The 27,723-nt window shown below is 43.1% G+C and overlaps 1 pseudogene; it reads left to right on the plus strand.

The window, feature by feature from the left end:
- The window catches only part of LOC133907473 (probable WRKY transcription factor 29), a 39,838-nt pseudogene extending 14,350 nt beyond the window's left edge, over positions 1-25,488 (plus strand).
- Positions 25,489-27,723: the final 2,235 nt, after the last annotated feature.

Raw genomic sequence — 27,723 nt, forward strand, 5'->3', positions numbered from 1 at the left:
TCTCCGGCCACGGGAGTTCCGCCCGGCCCATGTCTTCTACTCCGGTGATCACCCGCGTCATGCCCCTCAACTCCACCGGACCCAGATCCCAGCTTGCGCCGACCTGGGTCCGGGTGATGTCCTCCGGCCCAGTGTAGAACCAACTCGGCCGGACCCGCTCCCGCAGAGGCGCCAGGCGACGGCGCAGGAAATCCACCACCACCATAACGGAAGTCAGCCTGGAGTCGCGCAGAAACCGGATGCGCTCCAGCACCGGCTCCAGCCTCGCGTCTTCTGGCGGCGGCGCCTCCCACGTCGACCTCCGAGGTTCCGCCGCCGCCTCTGGCAGTTCGAGGCGCTCGTGGGGGTCGACGTCGACGAAGAACCAGTCCCGTCGCCACTCCTCCCACTTGCTGCGCAGTACCTGGGGGATGTAGTGATCCCCCAGGCCGTCCCGAAGCCGAAGGTTGCAGCACCCCGCGACATCCGCCGTGGAGTGCCCCCTCTTCTTCCCCACCGGCCGAAGGACAAAGAAGTGTCGAAGCAGCATCGCCGAAGGCGCCACCCCCACGAACATCTCGCAGAAGTGCGCGAAGATCGCCAACACCACGACGGAGTTAGGACTCAGGTGCACCAATTGGATGCCGTAGGTCTCGAGCACTTGAAGGAAAAAGGCGGAGAACGGCGGCACCAACCCCGCCGCCACGAAAGACGTGAAGAGAACGATCCGCCCGGGGCAGTCGTCACCGGTGTCAGGCTTGCCGGCGTCACCACCACAGCTCCCTCTTGCCCCTCGGGTACCAGCAACTTCCTGATCTTTTCCACCGCCTCTTCGTTCCTCAAACGAGACTCCGGCAGAATGCTGTCCGGAGCCTTGTCCCGGTGGCCTCCTCCGACCCTCGGCATCTCGGCAAAAGTGAAGGTGTTCTGGTGGTGGTGAAAGGGAAGAAAAAGTGCTCCGGTTGCCTGAAAATTTCCTAAGGGCTTCGGAGCACGAAAAAGGCAAGAGCATGAGTGCAAGAAGGCGTAAAAAGGGGGGACGGACCGATCCCCTCCCCCTTTTATATCTCAAAATTCAAATATTGCCGCCCAACGGTTCGCTCGGCGAAGCGCCGCCTCGATCGACACAACCGCCAGGCAAATCTCCCGCCGATCGTGCGGCGTCAGCGGCTGCCAGGCGTATTTTCCTTGATCTGCGCGGCGAATGCGCGTGCCGCCCGTACGGTCGTCATACCCTTCGGGAGTTGTGTGGACACGCGTCTACTCGTTTCCCCGCTGGGTCGTACCCGAGGCCCGGGTCTAGAAAGGCCACCTCTCGAAAGCCTGCCATGTGGCGTCCACGCCAGCCTCGGCCTCGGCCGCGACGAAGGGCCCATCCGCAGTCTCCGTGCCATCGCCTACCAATGGGCCCGGGGGCTACTGTCGGTGTATCGGGAACCATGGGTCCCTAAGTCCCGAGACTGGGCCGGCCGTCCGCCACGTATCACCATCCCGCGAGGTCTCCCCTGCAGGATGAGGAAAATCTAAGTTCCGGGAGAAGGTGCTCGGGGCCACAGCCTCTGGTTCCCGAGCACCCCAGTTCCCCGATGACCCACAGAGTCCAAGTACCGGGAAGGAAGTGCTCGGAAGGGTTCTCGCCTACCCCCGAGTACTGTAGTCCCCCGATGATCCAAACAGCCAAGTGCTCGAGAGAGAGTGCTCGGGGCTGCACGTGGCAGCCCCCGAGGACTCGGTTCCCCGAAGGTCTCCCCCAAGTACTCGGGAGAGAGTGCTCGGGGCTGCACGTGGCAGCCCCCGAGGACTCGGTTCCCCGAAGGTCTCCCCCAAGTGCTCGGGAGAGAGTGCTCGGGGCTGCACGTGGCAGCCCCCGAGGACTCGGTTCCCCGAAGGTCTCCCCCAAGTACTCGGGAGAGAGTGCCCGGGGCTGCACGTGGCAGCCCCCGAGGACTCGGTTCCCCGAAGGTCTCCCCCAAGTGCTCGGGAGAGAGTGCTCGGGGTTGCACGTGGCAGCCCCCGAGGACTCGGTTCCCCGAAGGTTCGCGCAAGATCGTCCGACGACCCAAGGGATCCCATCGTCGAGGTGTCAGCCAGTCAAAGGCCCAATACCGCATTTAATAGGCACGCGCGGCCTGACATCCTGATATCCTGACATTCTCAGCTGCCCACGCTCTAGTGTCAGATCCTGCCATGCTCTGGCAGGGGGGCGTGGGTCCATTAAATGCACAGGTCCCGTCCGGTTTCACCCGGGTGCCTCGGGATAGCGTTGCCAAAATCGAAGCGCTCCGCCTGCCACCCTGCCCTGGCAGAAGAACAAGACAGGGTGGGCGCACCGAGCACCTCTGTGGCTGCCCGGTGAGCCCTCTTAATGACGCCGGAGGACATCCGCAGTGGCGGGTGGTCGGATGCACGCCGCATTTTTCCACCGCCCCTGTCACTTCGCCAAAACGGAATGATGACGCCTTTCTCCGTGGTGCCTTGGCGTTCGCGCCCCCTCTTTCCCATTCTGGATAAGTCGAGGTCGGCGCGCCTATAAAAGGAAAGAGAGCGAAGCCAAGAGACAACTAAGCTAGACAGGACGAGATCAAGAGAAGAGACCAAAAAATCAAGGTGAACAAGGCAAGAAAGCCCCGACAACCCTCAAGAAGCACACGAAGCCCAGATCAAAAGGCGAAGAACATCACAAACAAGCTCAAGCCAAGCTAGAACACGAGAGCCTCAAGCTCTCTGTAGACAGCTCACCTCTGTAACCAGATACATCCTTGAAGAATTCCCTTCAAGGAGAGATATAACACTCACACAGGAGTAGGGTGTTACGCCCCCGCGCGGCCCGAACCTGTCTAAATCCCGGTGCACCCATCTTTCTTGCACTAGGTCGATCATCTCTCACCACCAGCCACTGCATTTATTTCCGTTCCCATTTATTTCCCAGACAAGCTCGTTCAGGATCATCCCCCCGGCCGAATCTTTAAAAAGGGGTCTCTCGGGATCCCTGCGACAGGAGTTCATCCTCCGACAGTAGTTTTTTAACCCGTCTCAGAGATTCGGTCATTAGTAACGGGTGTTACCACCCATCACTAATTATCGAGTCATAGTAAAGTGTACCTTTCCAACCCATCTCAAGGACTCGGTTATTAGTGATTAGTGGTAACTACAACTCGTCACTGTTGATCGAGTCATCAATGATAGGTCTATTTACCACATGTCACTAATGATCCAGATATTAGTGACGATCCATTTACTACCTATCACTAATAACTGAGTCCCACTGAGGGATTGGAAAGCTACCCATCACTGCGACTTGGTCATCAGTAATAGGTGAATTTACCACCCATCACTGGTGGCCTCTGTAGTGACGGGTGAAGTTTTCACCCATCACTAATAGTCTCGCCCCCCCGAAGAAATTTACCTGTTTTCTGGCTGCATCCTGAAGTAATATCAGGATTTGACAGTCGTCTTCTCTTGCAAATAAGACATATCTAGATACCCATATCGAAATCACTCAAAACATTCATGCCACGCCATTCATTTCAAGATACCCACATTGTAGGGACAAAGTCACGAGATATGCACATATACATAATCAAAACGTACAACATCGCAAGTCTACATCAAAATAACTACAAATTACATAAGTCAAAAGTGCAACAATAAATTACATAAGTCAGGATACCGTGTCCCTACAATAGAACTCACCTTTTGAAGAGATGACTTTGGTCATTATGAACGCGGCGATCCGTCCTTGAATGTTGGCGAGTGCAGACTCCTTGATGTTGCCATCTGGTAAGCTAAATTCCTACTGAATGAAAGTAGTTATGGAAAAAGTATGTAATTAGCGTGAGCAAAATTATTTTATTATCGGATATTAGTAATGAATAAAAGCAGTTATGAAAAGACTATGTAATTATCTTACATATGGGGATTTCATATCCTTGGCTGCCAAGTTTAGCAGCATGTGACGCGCAATATAGAAGCCACAGACGTTACCTGGCGGTTGTTGGGGCACTGAAGAGGGAAAAAACCGTTGGTTCGACAAAAAGGTAGTAGTACAGGTGGTTCCTTGGAAGGAAATATTGATGTCGCATGTATATTATTTTCTTTGACTCGTTCGATCAGATACTCTTAGTGTCATCTAAGCATTAGGGGCAAGCTTCACCTTTTCTTTTACTCTGCCCTGACAAGTTACGAAGTGCTGACAGATCATTGATGGTGACGAACAACATGGCATGTAGGGCGAAGTATTCTTACTTGTATTGATCCCAAACCTCAACACCTTCAGACCAGAGTTCTTTAAGATCATCCTTTAATGGCCTGAGGTACGCATAGATGTTGTTGCCAGATTGCCTCAGACCAGGAATTAAGGTCAACAACATAATGTATTTTCGTTTTTTACAAAGCCAAGGTGGAAGGTTGTAGATAGATATTACAACAGGCTAGCTTCTATATGAGGTACTCATGTTACCGAATGGATTCATGCCACCTTTGCTTATAGCAAACCTAATATTTCTTAATTCTTTAGCGGACCAAGCAAATGTGGAATCAATGGCTCGTCATTGAGCTAAATCTATAGGGTTGCCACTATCTATGTGGACCCTTTTCTCTTGCTGCCTTCCTTCACGTTGCCACTGTCATTTCTACGCTTGTATCGATGGATTTCACAAACAGGACATTGATCCAGATCTACATACTCTCCACAAAATAGGACATAATCCCCCTTACATACATGTATTTTTTCTACCTCCAATCCCAAAGGAAAAATTATCTTTTTCGTGTCGTAGACGATCTTGGGCACCTTGTTCCCCCTCAGGTAGCATGTTCCTTAGCAGATGTAATAATGCTTTGAAACTCATATCAGACCAATGATGGGTTGCCTTCAATTGCAGAAGTATAAGCACCGCAAATAGCACCATGTATTTCTCCTTATAGCCAGGATAAAATGGTGTCTTCGAGTCTCACACCAGTTTTTGGAATTTGGCAAACTCACCATCACTATACTCGTCATTTCCCTCGGCATCGCGCACTATTTGGTCCACATTCTCCACAAAATCCATATAGTCATCATTGAATCTTAATATGTCTGTGTTCCTAAGATAATGATCCATATCGCCGGCTAGCGGGAGTCCTTAATCCGTACTACCGTCCAGGAGGACATGATCCATTTCCCCTTCATTAATGCCTTCCTCACCGTGTTTGTTCCAAATGTGATATCTCTCTTTGAATCCACGTCTTAACAAGTGATCGTACACATTGTCAGGTTTTGAAAACTTCTCTCATTCTTGCAATCACAACATGGACACCACATTGTTGTTTTACCCTGACCTTCCATATCCGCCACCGCGACACTCATGAAAGAATTCACCCTGCTCATTTACTCGTTACAAGTACGGTAATCAAGATACATCCAACTTCGGTCCACCATCTACAAATTAAAAAAAATATTCATTCTTAATAGAAACGACAGAGTAGCTATAATAAATATAAAAATTCTAACTCAATTTAACTAAATTAAGTGTGTGCGTGTACTATTCTAGTGATATTCGATGTAACAATTAATATCCAAATATGACACATGTTATCTATGGTTATCCTAGCTAATTTTTAATAGGTAAAGATAGGTCCTAATCCCATTCGAGGATATATAGCTCGAGTAGGTTTCCATGTTCTTGTACGGTTCTAGAGAAAATTTCAGCAACACCTCCCCGCAGTTCTTCAAATACACGTCTCGACAACGAGCCGAGAGGGTGTGTATCTGGAGAAAAATAGAGGGACACCACTGAAATTCACTCTAGAACCATACAAGAGCATAAAAACTACTACTCGGACCATATATCCTCGAACTATCTAAAGTATGTGGACAATTCGAGAGCATTTTCTTATAAATATGACCAGTTGCCAAGTCATATTTATAATCAAACACTCCCGAACAGGAGACATAGTTTACTCATGTACACTAAGGGGTACAATGCACATATATCAAGATTAGGGAGAAGGAGCAAAATTGATGATTCCAAGTACTTAAACGCTAGAATCCACCATGCATATATGAGCAAGAGGAGGAGGAGAGGGGAGGCAAACCTTCAAAGGCTAGGGACAATCCCAACTTCAAATAACTGAGATTTGATTTGACCTCAACGGAATCACCAAAAAATCACCTCTTTGCTGAGCAACCGGCGGACAGGCACTGTTTGGTCATGCTTCTCGATGTAGAAAATAACAGTAAATATCAATAATTAGTGATGGGTTAGAAGGAAACCCGTCACTAATGATTTTCATGACACATTAGTGACGGGTGAAAACTAATACCCGTCACTAATGACTTCTACAAGAAGAGATCGACTTTCAAAACAGAGGCATATATGCAAATACAGAGTACTTCAACAGATCCCATTCAACAGAATAGAACAGAACTTCAATGGATGACATCCTGAAGCAATGTTAGGATTTAGCAGCCATCTTCACATTCAAGAACATAGATATACATCCAGAAACTTCAATTTAGCTCAAGTCAGTCATACAATATAGTTCTGCATACATTGTGTACTTATCCAAATATCCATACATCATTGTACTTGAGAATTTACTAGAGCACGTAATCTGAGATATTTAATATAGTTGAAATCTACAATACTGTATCCTAGTACTTCATCGATATACTTTAGCACATGAATTAGTGCATTCTCTTTCGCTTGACATGGATGACCCGATGCTTTACCATAATAGTAAACAATATCTTATTAGCTAGTTGATTTCCTCTTAAATAAAACCTTATATCAACCTAGAAGTTGTCTTCATCAGTGAAGTACACTCCGAGACCATAAAAGCTTAACACAAGATGCTCCATGGCTTGATCTAAAATATCATGAAAGCTACTTGTCATAAAAAATATCCTACAAGCAAAGAAAATAAATTATGAAAATAGTACACGCTAACAATCATCTATATCAAAACAGCCAGATTATGTATTATTGTACCATATCATATTGAACCGAGCAAGCCTCTCATTGATCAAAGCCAAATCCTTTTCGCCCTCCTCAAGCGCTTTTAGTCAAAAATAGTTGTAGTCAGGCAAAAAGAACCCATGCTCCTCAAGCGCTTTCATCCACCCTTCAATGACAGTTTTTTCGGTGGCATGCAATGCAATCGATGATGCATTGTCACAGACCCTAATAGTGATATCCCCACTACTTTCTCCCCTTGAACGTAGGTAAAAAGAGATAGATAGTTCCACAAAATTTCTTCCATCTACCGTGGATTGCACCAAAGGTACATGTCGGAGGGTTAGCTCCTATCGCAGGGATCCTAAGGGACCCCTTTTTAGAGATTCGGTCGGGGTGATGATTCTGAATATGTTTGCTGGAGAAATAAATGGATGCAAATGCGATGACAGGTGGGGTGGAATGATCTAATGCAGAAAAGAGTAAATGCGCTGGGGGATTTTTAGACAGGTTCGGGCCGCACTGCGCGTAATACCCTACTCCTGTGTGGATGCTATAAAAGCCCTGAGAATGTCTCTCAGGAATGTGCTAGTTACAAGAATGTCTGTCTATCCTAAAGCCTTGGGCTCCTTGTTCTTCGGCTTCTATGCTCGTACGAAGGTGTTCTTCGATCTCTGTTGGACTCTGTGTGCCCCTGTCTGAGAGTTCGAGCGTTGCCTTTCAATTAACTCTATCTTTGTCCGTGCTGCCGGCCGCTTTAAATACCCACTGGCAGTAGCGTACCCCGAATGGGAGGGCACGAGTTCCAAGGCACCATAAATGGAAAGAGTGTCATCATGGCCTCTACGCGAAGTGACGGGGGTTGAAAATGCACCCCGCGCCCGGTCTTCAGTCGTCATGATGACGCTGGCAACGGGCGTCGTGGAGAGGGCCCACCGGGCAGCCGCAGAGCGGCCCGACGTGCCTGCCCGATCTTGTTCGCCTGCCACAGCAGCGTGGCAGATGGAACACCTCGGGTCTCGCGATGCTATCCCGAGGCGCGCCGGATAGCGCGGGATGGGACCCGTGCATTAAATGTCCCCACGCCCTTCCGCCAGAATATGGCAAGAACTGACACCGAGCGTGGCGGGAGCAGTTGGAGGTGACAGGCCACGCGCGCTCTTAAATGCGGCCTCGGGCCTTTCACTGGCTGACATCTCATCGCTGGACCCCTATGGGGCCCACTGATGGGGGGCTTCCTGGATCGTCGGGGAATCGAGTGCTCGGGGGTCACTGTTCACCTCCCCGAGCACTCTCTCCCGAGAACGCCCTTTCTTGGTCCTCGAGGAACCGAGTGCTCGGGGGCTGCTGCTCGCAGCCCCGAGCATTCTCTCCCGGAACTACCTTCCTTGAGTCCTCGGGTATTCGGGTGCCCGGGGGGCTACTGCTCGCAGCCCCGGGCACACCCCTCCCGGTACTCGGGTCTCCTGGTCGTCGGGGGACTTGGGTGCTCTGGGGTCACTGTTCACCTCTCCGAGCACTCTCTTCCCAGTCACTTAGTCTTCGCAGATCATCGGGGAACCCAGGTACTCGGGGACCACTGTCTGTGGCCCCGAGCGCTCTCTCCCGGGACTTAGTCTTTTTTACCTTGCGGAGATGACCTCCGCGGGAGGGCGCCACGTGGCGGATTGCTGGTCTGGCCTCGGGATTCGGGGACCCCTGGTTCCTGATTCACCGACAGCAGCCCCCGGGCCCATTGACAGGCGATGGCCCAGAGACTGCGGATGGGCCCTTCGTCGTTAATGAGGTCGAACCCAGCACCGACGCCATGCGGCGCGCTTTTAGGCGCTGGCCCTTCCGGCCCGGGCTTCTGGTACGACCCAACGGGGAGCCGAGCGGACGCGCGTCCAGCCGACTCCCGAGGCGCGTGATAACGAGGCGGGCGGCGCGTGATAACGAGGCAAGCGGCGCGCGTGGCAACCGCGCAGATCGAGGAAAGTGCGCCTGGCAACCGCTGACAACCGCGCGGCCCGAGGGAGATTCGCCTGGCGGTTGCGCTGGCCGAGGAAATCGTCTCGCCGAGCGCGCCGCGGCAGGCGACAATTGAATTTCCTTGGAGTATAAAAGGAGGAGGGGAGCGAACCGCCCCCCTCTTTATGCCATCTTTGCGATTGAATCTTCTTCTTCCTTGCGCTCTTGAGCCCTCGTCCTCCCTTAGGCGATCAGAGCACCACTCTTCCCCCACCGTTCCAACTCATCCCCACTGTAAACTTAATTAAATTGTTGTGTCCTAATGAACGTTATTATGAGCCAACAATGAGGGAGAAAAAGGAAAGAGGTTACGTACTATGCTCAGGCTCGATCCTGGAGGCTGTGGGGTCATCACCGGGGATGTCGCCGGTGGACAAACGCCTGAAGGGTAGTGGATGAATGGTGCGCGAGCCGATGGAGGAGTCATTAGGGTCATCCAAGGCCATCATAGCCACGGCCCCAACCGCTACCTTGATCTAACACCCTAACCCTAGCGGGTAGAACGGGGTAGCAACATCGGGTTGTGGTGGAGGCGGGAGGATGACGACAGTGTCAAGCGGTGCGGTCTAACGGTAGCAGCGTTGAGAGGAGGAGGTGAGCGGACGTAAGCGTTGAGTGGTCGCGAGAGAGAAATGAGCGGATAAGAGTGGTCGAGCAGCAAATGGTTGTTTTTGAAATTAGTGACGGGTGATAAGAATACTCATCACTAATGAGTTGGTAATTATTGACAGGTAAGAACTATGACCAATCACTAATATCACTAATTACTAATTACTTTAATATTAATGACGTGTCTAATAATAACCCGTCACTAATGAGTATGCTACATTTAGTAACATGTGTCCTATCTATCCGTCACTAATGACTATATTATTAGTGACGGTATTTAATGTTACCCGTTATTACTATCTTTAGTGACCCTCGCTAGCTGTCACTAATGAACTTTCATTAGTGACGGGTCTTACCGGGTCCTAGCCTAGACTACATATTAATAACAAGTCGGCACAAGACCTATCACCGATAATGCATTAATGACACGTACTGAGGAGCCATCACTAACAACTTGTCTTTTTTGATGGTTTCTTACATAATGTGATTTCAAGGCTTTCTCATATATATTAGCTATAAGCACATGTGATTGGTTTTGTTTCTACGCTGTGAGTAGTTAGCTTATCGTATCAAGCCAGAAAGCCAGCTTTCTGGTCGCGTAGTATAGTTTAATCGCAAGTGTGGTTAGAAGTAATAAAAAATCTGGTGCATGCATGTATGGTTTATTAGATTGTGCTGCCTTCCCCAGTAGTTGCATGTGGCTCCATCAGATTCTAGCGTTTACCTTTATGTTGTTGTGTATCCAAAAGTCACATGCCTAAATGGCTACATGGGAAATTTTAAGAAGCGGAACAGAACCGAAGGGAAAAGATAAATAACTAAGCACCATATGTTGGGGGAGTCATCACACAATCTGCTCTTACGCACTCATCAGGGTTGTTTATTAGTCCAAAAGATGCTAATTAGTTTCCTAATTAACATGCATAATCATGGATGAGCTATTTAATTGTCCTACTGACCAACTTGCCTTTGATTAAACCAAACTTTTTATTTGCTTTTGCAATGATTGGTGCTCTATCATTTTCTAAAAAAGATTATTGGGGATCTAAACCGTATTTTGGGATCAAACAAAGTGATGCAGCAGGAATGGGCGACTGCCTAGGTATGTATATCAATTGCATAATGTGCAAGGTTCTAAAACTAGGTTTAGTAGATCTTGTCACTACAACAGAAATGGTCATCCGAGCCGGATCATCAGTGCTGGCTAGATCAGAACTGATACTGATAAAGTATTAGTGCCAGTTTGTAACTTCCCGCGCTCATTCAATGATTGAGTCGGGATCGAACTGACTAAGTACCAGTGTCGGTTCTTAGGAAAACCAGCACTGATACTTCAGTGTCGCTTGATAATCATGAACCGGCACTGATACTTTTTATCAGTGTCGGTTGTAGGTATCAGCTGACACTGATACTTTTTATCAATATCGGTACTCTATATTAGTTGGCACTGATATTACTTCCTACATATCACTACACATTAGCTGTCTCCACGCCTCCACTCTCTTTCTCTCCCAATCGTGCCCTTGCCAACTGCCTCCTCCTCATTGTGCGCCTTGGACCGCCGCCTCCTCCTCGTCGTGCATCGGATTGCCGCCTCCTCATCCTCTTTGTGCGCCGACCCGCCACCTCCTCATGGCGCACCGGCCCGCCACCTCCTCCTCATTGCACATCGGCTCGCTGCCGCCCCCTCGTCCTCTTCGCACGTTGGCCTGCCGCCTCTTCCTCGTCGCACGCTAGGTCACCACCTTCTCCTCCTCTTCGCACGTTGGACCACTGCCTCCTCCTTTTCATCGCCTCCTCAACATCCCCATCGCGAGCAGCAGTAGCAGTGGAGGTGGAGGGCGTAGATTCTGGTAGCATATAGGCGATTGTTGCATCCTATCCAGCTGTCCAAGTCCAAGTGACCTCTCCCGCACTCCTGGCCTCCAGATCCTCAATGGCGTATCCTGCCCTTTCCGGAAGGACTACAAAACACCTGGATTAGTTCTCAAATTCTAGGTCTCTAATTACTGCTAGCAACTTTAGTTAGCAAATTGTAGTTAGCAATTTTAGTTAGCTAATTTAGGTTCTGAAATTTGTATTAGCAATTTAGTTGTGTTGCCTTGTTCTTAGAGATATTTCCTAGGGTTTTGGATTTTTAAAGATGGTGCAACAACATGTGGCTAATGGTAATTCAAAGGTTTGTTTCCTTGTTCTTAGGCCAATGACGATAATTTGTGAGATGTTTATAGGGTTTTGGGTTCTCAAAGATGGTGCAACAACATGTGGCTACTGGTAATTAAAGATATTGTTTGAATTACTAAATCCTAAACCTCTATGATAGTCATTATCTAAGGCCAATTTTGACTTAAACTTCAAATAGGCTGATTGATTTGGCATTGAAATTTTTTTCTCTGGGCATGTAGATGCACATATGATTTGTCCCAGGTACATCTACATGCTCAGTGATGAAAATCCTTTTGCTAGAAATTATAAGAAGGTCAGTTAATATTGTAGTTTGTAGTTAACAAATTTTGACACTATTAAATTCAGAAACTGGTATATCGATTGATGTAGATGTTTTCTCAACTACAATGTCTACATGATATTATTATGGACATTGATGGCACCCCACCTGTGGTGATGACCACATTAGCTAATAACAATAAAATAAAGATCACTATCTCTTTTGGGGTTGCAGTATCTAAAGAAGTATACATTACTTTAATATCATCTAGCTCCAAAATAGACCAAAGGCTTATAGCTGAATGATCTGTTGTCTACACGCTTCTACAATCGGTTGGCTGCAACTTGGATACATGTTTCCGGATTACAACTATTTCAAATTGAAAGCACTTGAACAAAATGAGAATGTGCTTACAATGACTCCTAAATTCTCACGGTTACATGCAGCTAAAACGGTTGGTGACATGAACATGTATCTTGTAGCTAGGATAATTTTAATAATATTAAGTTTTCCTCTATGTTGCTGCTCTTTGCATGTAGAATTTTTACTAGAATACCCGGATGCAGACGGATCGTACTTTAGCTTCAATCTTACATCTTCTTGCACAACGCTAGGGGTACAAAGTGCTTGGCCCGTAATGCAGGAAGGCTCGTGAAGGAAAGTACCAGTCAGACCTTGAGTTTCAATATGATAGCAATGCTTTCGTTATCTACGGAAGTCCAATGGAACTTCTGTTTGAAGCAACAACTAGTGTGCTCATTTATACACAGAACCATTTTGATATAATATTTGGAGTTAAAATTTTAGATATGAACTATGCACGTAATGATCTTTGATGTAATTTTAGAAATGCTTGTAGTTTGAATTAATGTATTAGTGTTTATCATGACTGATTAGTTTATGAGTGAAATATCTGTATAAATGCTTATTATCTATGATTGAATTATGAGTGATATATATATATATATATGTGTGTGTGCCCCCTTGTTATTATGCTGTTTTCTGGATGAATATGAGCTGAAACAAGCACTAATAATCAGTATCAGTATCGGTTCATAACAAAGAACTGACACTGATCGGTTTAGGATAAAGAGGCAGCACTGATATTCATTATCAATGTTAGTTCAAAAACTAGTACTGATAGTTCGTGACTATCAGTGCTGAGTAATCAGTGTCGGTTTAAAAACTATCACTGATGGCGTTTTTAAGCCGACAATGATAACCATTTTTATAGTAGTGTGTACAAGGACTATGCCACTTAACCTGATACTAATAAGTAAAATCTAGTATATACTAGGTCTACTCGAATAATAGGCCGATTAGCCCTTGTACAAGGCCTTGTATTGCCCATCCATACCAACACCAATAATGGCATAGCAGCCTAAACACATAATCTTAGTTGTAGTTGTATGAATTATGAACTTTACTTTGTTACAAAAATAGCCTTGCACTTGTTGAATGTTGAACCGATGATTTATAACCACTTGCTGTTGTTGAATGGTGCATTGCATTGATTTTTTTTATAATTACTTGATTGTTAAAAAATGATGATTTTTAAACACTTATATATGTCAAAAGAGATTAGTGTATTTTTGTATAGTTGTTATATAAATAAAAAGATAAATAGAAAAGGAAAAACTTGTTACAAGACTTGGTACTAGGCCGATTATCATATACTCACTACAAGGTGAGTGGCCTAGCGAGTACCTGTTACCTAGTTTTAGAATTTCTACGAGCATAACTTATTTTGAGATGAATGTGAGAATACAGTAAAAGTTTACATCATGGATCTGCCATATTGCTGTTAATTTTTTTTTATTAAAAATACCCCTAGTATTTAACTATAAAACTTATATACATGAGTTTATCCTCATTTCGTGTAAAAGGGTTAACCTGAAGATGTTATATTTAGAGCGTGAAGGCTTATTAACCGGTCCAAACATATTTAAACTTCAAAAGTGTGGTACTAAACTTACTACACTGAAATATTTAGGCCACGTGGGTCGAAACCAGAAATACTAATGAGCCGGAGTATTACAGTGTGTATCCAAAATAATCTTGCAATAAGGCATAAGTGATTGACGGCAAAAACTAATTTGCAACCAACGCTGATTGAGTACGGAATATTTGGCTTGGAGCTTGCTAGAAGTTGTCAATAGCTGTGTGAGGAGTGGAAAATAACTCATTGTCTAACAGATCACCGTAAGCATTTTCTTTATCCCTGATGCTACTTGCAACTTCCGCAAGGGAAACTAAGAGTTGCAGATAAGGATTGAACATCATCATAGAATCAATTTTATTATGTCATGACGACGCCAGTCTTTGTGCATGGGTCAGTCATGTTTTACGGTACAACTCGAGATAAATTAAGGCCTCTAAGGGATAAGAAAACATATAATGGCAATAGGTATCACTCTGTAGATTAAAGTTGTCGGCCAATGCTAGCAAAGATAACTGTTCTTTTAGAGGCCATATTATCTTGGTTGGTCTTACAGCATTATAAATGATAGGCACTTCCAGACTTTGCATGTATGCGCGTAGTGTTAAAAAAACCGTTGGAAATAAACGCAGCCACACAAAAAAAAAGGCCCTACGAGGTATTATTGTAGAAAGATACACGTGGCAAAAATTCTTGAATTCTCAAGATCGCCCCAAATTCTGCGGCCAGGGGAAGCATTTCATATATGGTGGGTTAAAGGACCAAGAGCGGCATATGTATACAACATATATCGACCAAATATATAGACCATATATGGGCCGATCTACATTTTTCTTTCTTCTAAAATGAAAGAGCAGTGCCCTGCCCATCGTTCGAAAAAGAAAAAAAAATACGGTTATTGACACGGTACATATAGATCGGCTTATGTATATGAGAGCTAGTTCTACAATTATCAATGAATTTTGATGATGATGTTAGATTCTCCGGTGCTGGATGCATGTGATATCCCGTACTTAATGACACTCCCCACATTGGGGTATGATATCGTGAGCATGCGTGCATAGGAATCCTCCTTTGAAGCTAATAATGCATGTCGGCATGATTAACAATTCTGAGCCAGATGGACAATGCTAAATGTTGTCATGTGTTATGTTTTTGGCTTCCGCATGCATCTTGGCGACCTCTTTTGTGAGCATTTCCCCCAAGGCATGGAAAAGTGTGAGCTCTAAACAACTCAAGGTGTTGTTCTACGCAGGTGCTACTATAGGTGCACATACCATCAGGATCATGGTTGCTCAGCAACCAAGCATGTGGAGAAAAACAATTCCTGGGATCCGCCTTTGTTTCGAGTAGTCTACATAAATGAGCACACATGCAGCAGTACTGATGCCTCGGGCTATATGGCTTCCTCAATACACATTCAGCAGATCGCCGACGCCTCTTTGAGAAAGGCAGAGATGGAAATACCTAGCTGGACCCACGTGCTGGCCACGAAGTGATAAAAGAAAGATGCCATCGTCTCCTCCTTGCTCACCGCCATGAGAGGCCGTGATGTTGCAACATCGAATGTTATGCATACTATACAAGAGAACGTAAGTGTCCTAATAACCTGACGTTGACCACCAGAAGCAGCTACGAGGCTACTCCTTCGATTTCACCCGTATTTCTGTCGGCATCTGACGAACTGAAAATGGACTTCATCGAGTCACCGGAGTCCCACTGGTTCGAGCCTTTGGATTTAGGTTGGTTAATTCATAGGATCCACGCAGACCGGTTGACCATTCACTGCCTAAGAACCCAACAAAGAAGATATTGCATTAGTGACATCTGTTCAACACGTGTCACTAATATTCTATTAGTGACGGGTATAATAAATACACATCGCTAATATCCCTTCTGATCGGGACCAGATATAGACCCGTCATCAATGAGTGGTCATTAGTGACAAGTCGTAACATGACCCCTCACTGATGATAATAGTGATGGGTCAAGTTGTGATCCGTCACTAATGACTAGGTCATCAGTGACGGGTCGTGCTAGGTCAATTATTAGTGACAGATTAAGTTGTGATCCATAATTAATGATAAAGTTATTAGTGACAGATCGTCTTAGACCAATCATTAGTGACGAGCCATAACTTGACCTGTCACTAATGATAAGGTAATCAGTGACGGGTCGTCCAAGACCAGCCATTAGTGTCAAGTCACAACTTGACCCATTACTAATGATCCACTCGTTAATGACGGGTCATCCTATGCAGTCATTAGTGATGAATCAACTTGTAATCCGTCACTAATGACCAACCCCAGTCACTAATAACAGCATTCGCAAATATTTTTTTTATTTTTATTTTATTTTTCTCTTATTTTTTCTCACTTCAGCAGCACTAGAATAAGACCTATTGTATATTTCTACTAAAGTTTGATATAAGGTGTGGCAGTTATAGACACAAACACGCATTCTGAAAATGATGCAGAAACTTCCGAGGGTGAGAACTCAATCTTACAAGCCGTTTTTGGCCTAAAAAAATTTCTTCAACCCGAAGAACTGGATGTAACTTTATTTAAGTTGTCCAGAGAGTAAAAAAAAACGTCAAAATTAGAGTCTGTATGCAAAACTTATACCCGTTTTACCAAATGCACTCCGAGTCACATATCAAATTATAACCCTCGACGAAATTTGACAAAATTAGTCATTAGTGACAGGCCATGGTTATTACGCGTCACTAATGATCTTCGGCAAATAAGATTAAAAAGATAAAATATCCGGTTTTTATCATAACTACGTGATAGCAGAGGTGGTAAAGTGGCTACATACGTGAGGAGAAGGTCGTGGGTTTCGATTCCCATGAAATACAAACTTGAAAATAATGTGAAAAAATATTACTTGTGAGGCATATAGGATGGGCATGTATTAGGATGGCTCGGTGAAAAAAAATATTTTTTTGACTTTTTTTGTTAAAAAAATACGAAAAATATTCATCAGTTATTAGTGACGGGTCAAGATTACAACTTGTTACTAATGTTTAGTCACTAGTGACGGATCACGGTTACGACCTGTCACTAATAACTGAACATTAGTGAATGATCACTGTTACGACCTGTCACTAATAACTAAACATTAGTGAAGGGTCACATTTATGACCCGTCACTAATAACCTCATTAGTGACGAGTCATCACCTATCACTAATGATCTATCATTAGTGACGCGATAAGAATAACTGATATAAGACCTATCACTAATGTCGGTTATCATCCATCACTAATGATTTTTTTCACGTAGTGGTTGTGCGTTGATCCATCATCCATATCTAAAACATCCATAACCACTCTTTGGCTTTGATATCCACTTTTGCAGTATACATGTACGTGCTCTGTTTACGAGAGATCCATAGGTTTTCTTTTAAAGCCATATACATATATATTATATACTGATGTAATGCTGATTTTTTTTGGAGTTACATGTAATATAGTTAGTATGTTAGTACACTATGCTATATATGGAAAAGTTGAGCATGTCATGAAAAGTTTAATTTGTAAAGTTTGCTTATCCAATAAACAAAGAGTGTGTTTGGTTAATTGAACAAAGTTTTATAGAATTGCATCGTATAAACAGATTGAGACGAAACAGGCTGAGTGGAGTCATATGTGTTGAAAAGAAGAGTATTTGGTTGATTGTATCTGTCTAGACAGGTTGAGCTGATTTTCTGTTTGGTTGACTGAATCAAAAGCCGCATGAGCGGATGCAAGAGTTAAGATTGTAATTGGTTGCTCGTATGAGTCTACATCCGGTCAGTCAGGATGAGGAGTGAAGCTCAAATTGAACTTCACTTCTTAGCCAGAATAAGGTTGTATATTTACATCTACTCATGCAAACGGAAATAGTGGATGCAGATAACTTAATATGCTTCTTTATAATATTATACGTATCCACCGAGCTAGTCCGGAGGAATTCAAGCAACAAAACACACTCAAGAAATCGTGAATACCCCCTAGGAGATCTTCTAGGTTTGGATTTCCTCTTACTTTTCATTTTTTGAGCAAATACACATCTAAAAGTGTATGACATGTACTATCACTTTTGTGGCCACTAGCAATCATCCATGTGTTCCACACACGTGAAATTAATAATATTGTGACGGATCTAAAAATTTTCACTGGAAAAAATAATTGAAAAACAAAATACTGAGAATATACCCCTATAGATGAAGTAAATAATGATATATTAATATTTTTTAATACTAATAGTGTCTATTAATTGTAGGTTTACAAATTGATGATAAGATTTTTTAGCAATTGAGCCGGGAGACAGCCAACTTTAATTGTAAATTATTTGATAATATAAAATATATGATAAAAATCGTTCCAATATATCGTAACTAGTCTATTTTATAGGATATAAAAGTATAGATATGCATCCACCTCAAAGCTGTTCAACTAGATCCGCGCCCCAACCTCCATCTGCACATAGCCACAATCTCGGCAAGATTTGGACAAACCATTCTTCCGGTACCTCTAGTAGCTGGCGGTGGCAGCTGGCGTTTTCTCCAGGGGACCTGGCCCTGCTCCCAAAACCGCGTGCGAATTCCCTTAGATTATCACTTGCCGATGCTTAGCGAAGTAAATGCCCTGACACGCTCGGTGGAATAGCTTTGTTTAAGCATCGTCGACATCGGCATCTAGCTTTGTTTAGCTTGCCACTTGCATTATTTTGCCCTTGTTCTTGCAGCCCCGAGTTGACAAGATAAAGTGGGCAACGAGTCGTTTCGATCAGAAAATGAGATGCTTGTCCTCGTCACCCTGTCCACAACCCCTTGGCTGCACCTCAGGTTCTCTGCTCCCCACCACGTGGTGTCAGTCTGTCAGTTAGAATTGTCGAGCGTGCCATCTATGGAGTTTTGTCGTGTGACTGACTGACAGTTTGCAAGCAGGGAACTGCAGACGCAGTACTACGTATTCAAGACAAGAGAACAACGATGAAAATAGAGAGAGAAATTTGTTTAGAGGTTTAGGCTTTTTTTTTTTCTGCTTCTAGTTCTATTTTTCTGCTGTCATAAGCTACAAGTTAGAATAAATAAGGTATTGAAGAAGTGATTTTGAAGAAATCAAAACCTGTTTTTAAGAAAAATGAATTAAAACTGAGAAGCTTATCGAGAGATGTTTTTTGAAAAACTATATACTGAAAAGTTAAAAAATATTGTAGAAGCTAAAAGCTTACTTTTAGACAAGCAAAAACACAATTTTTAAAAAAACCAAAAAACAGGGGCTCAACAAACAGGTTATTAGCCAGAAGTTTGATGCCCGGTTCATTGAGAGCTGAATCGCGAAAGCTCTCCATCCTTGTGAGGATCTTCTTGCATCAGGGTGGCAAAAGGTCAGTGGCACATGAATGCGTTGGGTTAAAATGTGATCTCATCTCCAACTTAAAGCGTCCTGCCCTATCATGAACTCAAATTGATTGCTAGCTCTGACATTTTCTCGAGTGTTATGTATCAACCAACCTGTCACAATATTGGCAGAACTTACACTCTTAGGTTGCAGTTGTGATCAACCAATCGAGGAGCACATATTGTACTGAACTACTGATATTTCTCAGTCCTTAATATATTCCTCATATGCATTTGACTCTCATAAGCAAATCGCTTCGTGCAAATGACGTCTGGGGACAGCTAATACTATGGTGGATTGAGTCATCGCGCGATTGACATAGTTCTATAATTTGATTATGCTAAGTTCAGTCCACTAGTAACCACTACTTTGATTATAACCGTACTATTTGATGTGGTAGCTTCATGTGCCATTTAGTCACAGATATAATTAAGAAGATTTGGTGCCTCCCATTTTACCATGACTAATCAGGAAGATATGTTTGAAAACTAGCCTTTAAAGATTGTAATGCTAATTTTTAAAGATCGTAAAACCCTCTAAATATCACAAGTACAAACTTTCAAAAGACTGTTAACTATTATGAGCGGTAGGCAAACAAGTGTTCTATATCCATGCAAAATTTCAAAACTAAATTAGTTAGGTTCCACTCAAAGTGCTTAGGCTACTTTAGAGAGTACGAAATTAACCACTTTAGAGAGTACTTTAGATTCCTATACTTCGATGTGACATAATTGCAACCCGTTTGATCGGAGATCAATATTGACAACCGCGATGTGGAACTGGACTTCTCACTGCAGGGGAAAATTCTATTATACGGAGGCATGGATTAATTTATTTGTATTGGGATTTGTATTGAAAGAGATAAAAAAAATCATAAAATAAACAAAAAATTAATAAATAAATGATCATCAAATTAAAGAAATAAATGATTAAGATAGACCGTACGTGCGAAACAATATGAAAAGTTGCATTTTCCCTCCCACCGGACCGATCTGAATGCGCTGGGTGAGACGGTGGGGCGCTACCGTGCGTGCGTGCGTGGTGTTTCTCGACGAATCACGCGTGCGCCGCGCGCTATTTGGTCCTGTCTTCTTCGACCCCTGCAATTGCACAGGGCGGTCACGGCTTACCCCGCGCTCCGGTCGCTCGTGCGTGCCCGCGGATCGCTTGTCGTCGCAGTTCGGTTCTCGCTCTCCCCTTCACCCCGCGCGCCGCGCCTAAGGGCACGGCAGCGCGTGTTGGCGACGTTGCGCTTCTCTCCACAGTGCTGCGTCGGTTGTTGAACCCCCAACAGCCACCAAACCCCCCGCCGTGGTGCGCCCTAGCTAAAGACCTCCACGGCCCGCATCACCTAAACGGCCTTGGGCATACAGAGGTGACCGTTTTCGCCTTGCGGATCAGTGCCTCGATCTCCTCCAGCTCGACGCACTAGATCGCGGTACTAGCACTTAATCCAGTAAAAGATCAGGTTTGTTGTCACGATTGTTCGTTTCCTTAAGTTGACTATTGAATTGGTTCCAACCAGTAGGGCAAGAGGCAAATGGTTCCAGCTATCTGGGTCTCGAGAAATGGCTCCATGGAAAAGATTAAGCTGTGCTCTGCTGCTCCGCAACACTGAGCGATCATTGTAGCGTTCTAGTATAAGTTTACAATCGTTCCGAACTCCTAAAGACATTTTTATGTGCTATAATTATGATGATTAATTAAAGTTGTAAAGAGAAATAGACTTGAAGTGTTTTATCTCTGTGCCAGATAAATTGTACACATCGGATAATCCAGCGCTCGGGAAGTTGAACGCGTTGGATGGTCCAACACTCGTGAAGTTTTCACACCGGAGCATTTTAAGTTAGATGCAAAAATTGAAGTGAACACCGAATGGTCCAGCGATGGAGTGATTTGAATGACAGAGTTTTTCTTGTAGAGAGGTTGCAAACTGGCACTGGTGTATTTGTACTCGTCGGATGATCTGACGCTCAAAGGGATGAACATTAGATGCTTCGTCGGACCATTTATTGCAGAGAGGTTGCAAAATGGCTTCTAGCAAGATTGTACTCGTCAGATAGTTCGGTGATGAGCAGTGTGAACACCGAAGGATACATCAGACTAATATTTCCAAAGAGGATGCAAAATGACCTATCTGAAGAGTTGAACACGCCAGATGGTTCGACGCTCAGAAGGGGTGAACACTGGATCGTCTGGCGTTCACGATTTGTCTGGGATAAGTTTTTCAATAGAGAATTTTGATTTTGACTAGTCCCTAATAATGTTGGAGATGCATGTTTGATTGTCTTGTCTTTTGCAAGTGATGGATGCACTTTAGCAGCCGACGGTGGGATGATTAAGACCAAATGGGATGATTGGTGCCGGACGATCGAGTAGGCCAGGCAGAGTCAAGTATTGTCCTAAACTATGCATAATGAGAGCGAGCAAAGCATGAGAAGATGGATGAAGAAAACGTATTGAGAAAGTTAAGCGAAGAGGATGCCAGTGCAAGTGACAAAGTGACCCAAGGGATCGGAAGCAGAAGAGACTTGCCGGTGGTCAAGATTGTAAGACAGATTACACGTGTTGACATCAGGATGCTTGTATGAGGTGAAAGCAAGTGGTAGCAAGTCACGTTTTGAGAAGCGTGTGAAGCTATTTCGTGGTTTGGCCTCAAAACCGTGCAAGGATGGAATGCACGTAACATCATCATGAAGCTTGCATCGAGGGTTTGACTCAAGTAGAGGGGATAAACTTTGGAGAGATCTTTACACCAGTAGCTAGATAAGAAGTCATTAGAATTCTCCTTGCATTTGCGGTATCACAAGGATTCAAGTTGTATCAAATGGATGTCAAAAGTGTATTCCTCAATGGGTCCATAGAGCAAGAGGTCTATGTCAAGCACCCCTCCCCCCCCCCCCGGTTTTGAGCACTCCAAATACCCTCATAGAGTATACAAGCTTCAGAAAGCTTTATATGGGCTTAAGCAGGCGCGTAGAGCTTGGTATGATAGGCTTAAATCATTCTTGCTAAAACATAGGTATGTGATAGGGTCGGTCGATAAAACTTTATTCATATTTAGGCATGGAAATGATTTCCTACTTGTTCGGATATACGTGGATGATATTATTTTTTGTGGCCCTTCTCATGCACTTGTGGCCAAGTTTGTAGAAACTATGAGCAGTAAATTTGAGATATCGATGATGGGCGAGCTTAACTTTTTCTTAGGCTTCAAATCAAGCAATGCAAGCAAGTTATATTCATTCACCAAACGAAGTACACTAAGGATTTGTTGAAGAAGTTTGACATGAGCGATACAAAACCATTTGCGACATCGATGGCTACCTCGACCGTGCTTGATCCAGATGAAGATAGAGATGAGGTAGACCCGCGGGAGTATAGGAGCATGATTAGCTCTCTCCTGTACCTGATGGCGACAAGACCCAATATTCACTTCGTCGTTTGTCTTTGTGCCCACTTCCAAGCATCACCAAGGACATCTCACTGTCAAATGATGAAGCGCATATTGAGATATCTCCAACACATCTTTAAGTATGGTCTTTGGTTTTCTACATCTTCTTCTCTCTCTTTGTGGTTTTTCAGATGCTAACTTTGCTGATTGTAGAATTTACAGGAAAAGTACCTCTGGTACTTGTCATTTTTTGGGCATTTCTCTTATTTGTTGGTCTTCTCGCAAACAGTCTAATATTGCGCAGCCAACTACTGAAGCTAAATATATTGCTACCGCTAGTTTTGTTCTCAGATTTTGTGGAGGATTACTACTTTAAGAGATTTTAGGTTAGATTCAAGAGTGTGACACTTTTATATGATAACACCAATGTCATAAGCTTAGCCAATAACCAAATTCAATACTCCAGAACCAAATACATAGATGTGAGATTTCACTTCTGATAAGACCACAATGAAAAGGGAGACATTGACCTACGCTACATTGATACCCAACACCATCTTGCCAATATCACTACCAAGCCTCTAGATGCAATCTGATTTGCTTATTTGAGGGGAGAGCTTGGATTGTGTCATCCATATGATATTGTGTGAAGGGAAGTTGCAGTTGTACATACTCTATTTTACTTTTGTTGCATTTGCATTGCATAGCATCATATAAGATAATCATAGTAGTTAAGCTTTGACTTGTATATCTTTAGCATTTTCTATTGCTGAACTTGAATTTGGACTAAGTTGAGTAGTTGTGTGGAACAAGTTTTTAATCTTAGACTTCTCTTGATGCTTTGATATAAAACATTTCAAATAAGCTAGCTTTTCTAAAGCTGATATTTGAAAATTTTATGAATCATATAAACTATGAAATCCTACTTTCTTGATTACCATATTCGTAATTGCTTTAGCTTAGTCAATACTTATGTTAAGGCTAGTTTGATGAATATCTTACTCTAAGCTGTTTGGTTCAAGATAGTGGATTGAAGAATATTGCACTATATTTTCTGTGATTGTCAAATGTTTAGCTCACGATAGAACCTTAGAGGAACATATGTTACTTGTGTTACAAAGACATTACTTAATTTGATCCAGTGAAATCTTGATAATTTATGCAATTTGAATATTCTTGAGCAATCAAGCTTCTTGTGCTCAAATGTGATCTAATACGATTATCTTGATGCATCATGTGGTTTTACCAAAGAAGTGAACACATGGTAGCTAAAGTTAACTCGAGGATAGAAAAAAATTGTTATAAAAAGAATTACAAAGAAATATGCCTAAATGATCAATTTTGTTTTAATCACTTGATCTAACTAAGTCTTGATTTTATATATGAGCGTTTGCAAAGTCTACTTTCATGAATACTTGTTTGTCTTGGTACGAGTGGATGCTTATGTTGTGGTCACTTTTAACATGATTCGGCTATATGAACTTAAATACGCCAACAATTCTACAGGATTAGCTTGTAAAGCTTCATGCTCTTATGTTATTGTCTCCTTTTAAGCCTTTATGCAATTGTGAGCTCCACATTTTACTCTCCATAGCTATTTAATTTTTTTTATCTTTTGCAAATGGTTTGTGGTATACTTGTGGAAGCTCATTAGTATTGCATGTTCATGCATTACATGGTCTTTTTTATCCTTGATGTTTGCTTTGCCAAAGGGGAGAAAATATGCACTAAATCTCAAAAAAAAAATCTTGCATAATGTAAACTATGCTTCATCAAGGGGGAGTTTTTGCTTTTTTTTGGGCTTGTCTTGGCTTCTGTTCAGGCTTATGCAATCTTTCTTACACCAAGTGATCCATGTTGTTTCTTCTTTATATTTTGGTCACTTGGATGAGGTTCTCTTGCTGGAATTTCTTCAAATAAAAATCTTTGTACTTTGAGGATTGTCAATGCACTCAATAAGGGGAAGATTGAGAAACCAAGTTGAAATGTGTCTTGGTTTATATGTAGGAGTGATTGACAAGGTTGTTGTTTTAGTTTAATAATTTGTTGGCTTGCATGAACATGTTTATGTGCTGCAGTTATGATCATGATTAACCAAAGTTGGAAAGAGAAATGGAGTTACCGTATTTTTTCTTTGTGCCAGGTAAATTGTACACACCGGATGATCCGGCGCCCCATAAACTGAACGCGTTGGATGGTCTGACGCTCAGGAAGTTTTCACACCGGAGCATTTCAAGCCAGAGACAAAAATTGAAGTGAATACCGGAAGGTCTGGCGATGGAGTAATATGAACACCGAAGCTTTTCTTGCAAAGAGGTTGCAAACTGGCTCTGGTGGACTTGTACTCGATGGATAGTTTGGTGCTCAAAGGGATGAGCGTCGGATGCTTCGTCGGACCAATTGTTGCAGAGAAGTTGCAAAATGGCTTGTGGCAAGGTTGTACTCGCCAGATAGTCCGGTGAAGAGCAGTGTGAACACCGAAGGATATACCAGACTAATATTTCCAGAGATGATGCAAAATGGCCGATTTGAGGAGTTGAACATGCCGGATGGTCTGGCGCTCAGAAGGGGTGAACAATGGATCATCCGGCATTCATGATTTGTTTGGGATGAGTTGTTCAACAGAGAATTTTGTTTTTGACTAATCCATAATGGCGTTGGAAATGCAAGTTTGCTTGTCTTGTGCTGTGCAGGTGATGGATGCACTTTGGCGGCCAACGACAAGATGATCGGGGCTAAGCAAGGTGCTTGGTGCCTGACAATCGAGGAGGCCAGACAGAGTCAAGGGTGATCATAAGTTGTGCAAATTGAGAGTAAGCAAAGCATGAGAAGATGGATGAAGACGACATATTGATAAAGTAAAGCGAAGGAGATGCCGGTGCAAGTGACAAGACGATCAAAGAGATCGGGAGCGGGAGAGACTTTCCGTTAGTCTAGATCTCAAGATAGAGTACATACGTCGATATCAGGATGCTTGCACGAGGTAAAAGCAAGTGGTAATGAGTCATGCTTTTAGAAGCGTGAGATGCGGTTTCATGGTTTGGCCTCAAAACCGTGGAAGGATGGAGTGCACATGGTATCACTGTGTACATTGCGTCGAGGCAAAGCTAATTCACGAAGGAATCACGATCGTCCAATGGATAGAGGGAAAAATTGACTAAAATATCCTTAGTTGTAGATAGGAGTATACTACAAGAAAGAGATATTTCGGGAATAAAGAAACTTGGTATCCAAGGAAGCTCTCAAGCCCTATAAATAGAGTGGTCAGGCTGTTGGAAGAGGGTGATACAGCCATTTGAGTTTGTATGCTAGGGTTTTAGAGGAAATAATAAAACCATCTTGTAATCTACCAAAAAGATGGATGACCTTTGCAAGCAATGAAGCACATGTTTCCTCCGATGCTTGTGTTTATCTCCTTCTAGTTTTCTTCTTTTGGCTCACTTGCTTTGTTGCGAGTTTTTCTTTTTTTATTGCAATTTTCATTTTGGTTCACTACTATAAAAACTATTTCCATAGACGGTTTATAAACCATTTTCACAGACGTTTAGTGCACCCACCTGTGACTAAAGGTCTATAGAAATAGACGTTTTTCACAGACGTAAAAAGACCACCTGCGAAAATCTATTTTCATAGGCGGTTCTCGCATGTGGAAAACTATTTTCATAGGCGGTTTCTTAAGTTAACCTCCTATCGAAAACCATTTCCATAGGCGGTTTTTTAAGTAAACTGCCTATGAAAATGGTTTTTCACAGGAGAACCGTCTGTGTAAATAGTTTTTACAGGCGACGTACTTTAGCGTCCACCTATAAATAGATAGATTGTCACAAGCGGATGACATAAGAACCTGCCTATGGTATGTATTTCATTCAAAAATTAATAATAGCATATACTTTTTCCCTCCAGATTTTAATACATTTCTAAGACAGATTTCAACAACATTTGAATCAACATAAGTACAATATTATTCATAAGTACAATATTTTTACATCACAAGCAAACATTACTAAAAGTTTTTCCTGTCCCACTCACAAAACCTCGGATGGCTATCTAATTCACCTTTGAGGTCAAATAATCTACCACTCTTGTGAATGACTTCATGCAGGATGAACCAACACATGTCACGTTGGATGTTTTAGATATCTTCGTCTTTGAGCAAGGTGCGGGTCCATTCGATCATCTATGCATGAAATGGAAATATAACTAAAAGAGTTAAAATTCTTCAACTTGCTATTTTTTTTAGTGACGATGACTCATGGAATGAGTCTCAATTGAACCTAGGGTTCACTAAGATTCATGAGAGCTGTGTTTTCTTTGTGTTTTTTTTTATCGTAATTTGTTTCTCTCATGTTTGTAGTTCCGCTCTTGATTTTTAAGGTGTGTTGGTGACTAAAATAGGAGAGGACCATCTATTTTGAAAGAAATTGATTAATGTATTTTCATAGGCGGTTGACCTAAGGAACTGCATGTGGAAATACATTTCCATAGGCAATTGACCTAAGCAACCGCTTGTGAAAATGATTTCCACAGGCAACCGGCATTGATACGTTTCCAAATGCATTTCCATAGGCGGTTTCTTAGGTCAGCCGCATGTGGAAACGTATCAGTGCCGGTTTTTACTTAGAACCGACACTGATTATTATTTTTTGGGAAATATTCTTCTATTATATATTATGCTTCGTAGTTCATACATGCCTTTCATTTGGTTGATGAAATAGAACTCCCTTTATCTATAAAAAATCAATACATGCCTTAAATATAAATTAAAGTATATTATTATTCCATACATGCCCTTGATATAAATTAAAGCATATTCTTACATCATGTATACAAGTCCTCGATATAAATTAAAGTTTATCCTAAATTTATACAAATTTCAGGTTCTATCACATTGAAAAATAGTTTGCATAATATGACACTATTTATCTTATTTTTCCTACACCATCAAGGTGCATGTAAGGCATTATAATTCTATCGAGGGTTGCTTCTACAAGTTTGATCTTTTTTTATCTGAAAGACGACACGTCGT

The sequence above is a fragment of the Phragmites australis genome, chromosome 2 (genome assembly GCF_958298935.1).
Source record: "Phragmites australis chromosome 2, lpPhrAust1.1, whole genome shotgun sequence".
Lineage (NCBI taxonomy): Eukaryota > Viridiplantae > Streptophyta > Magnoliopsida > Poales > Poaceae > Phragmites > Phragmites australis.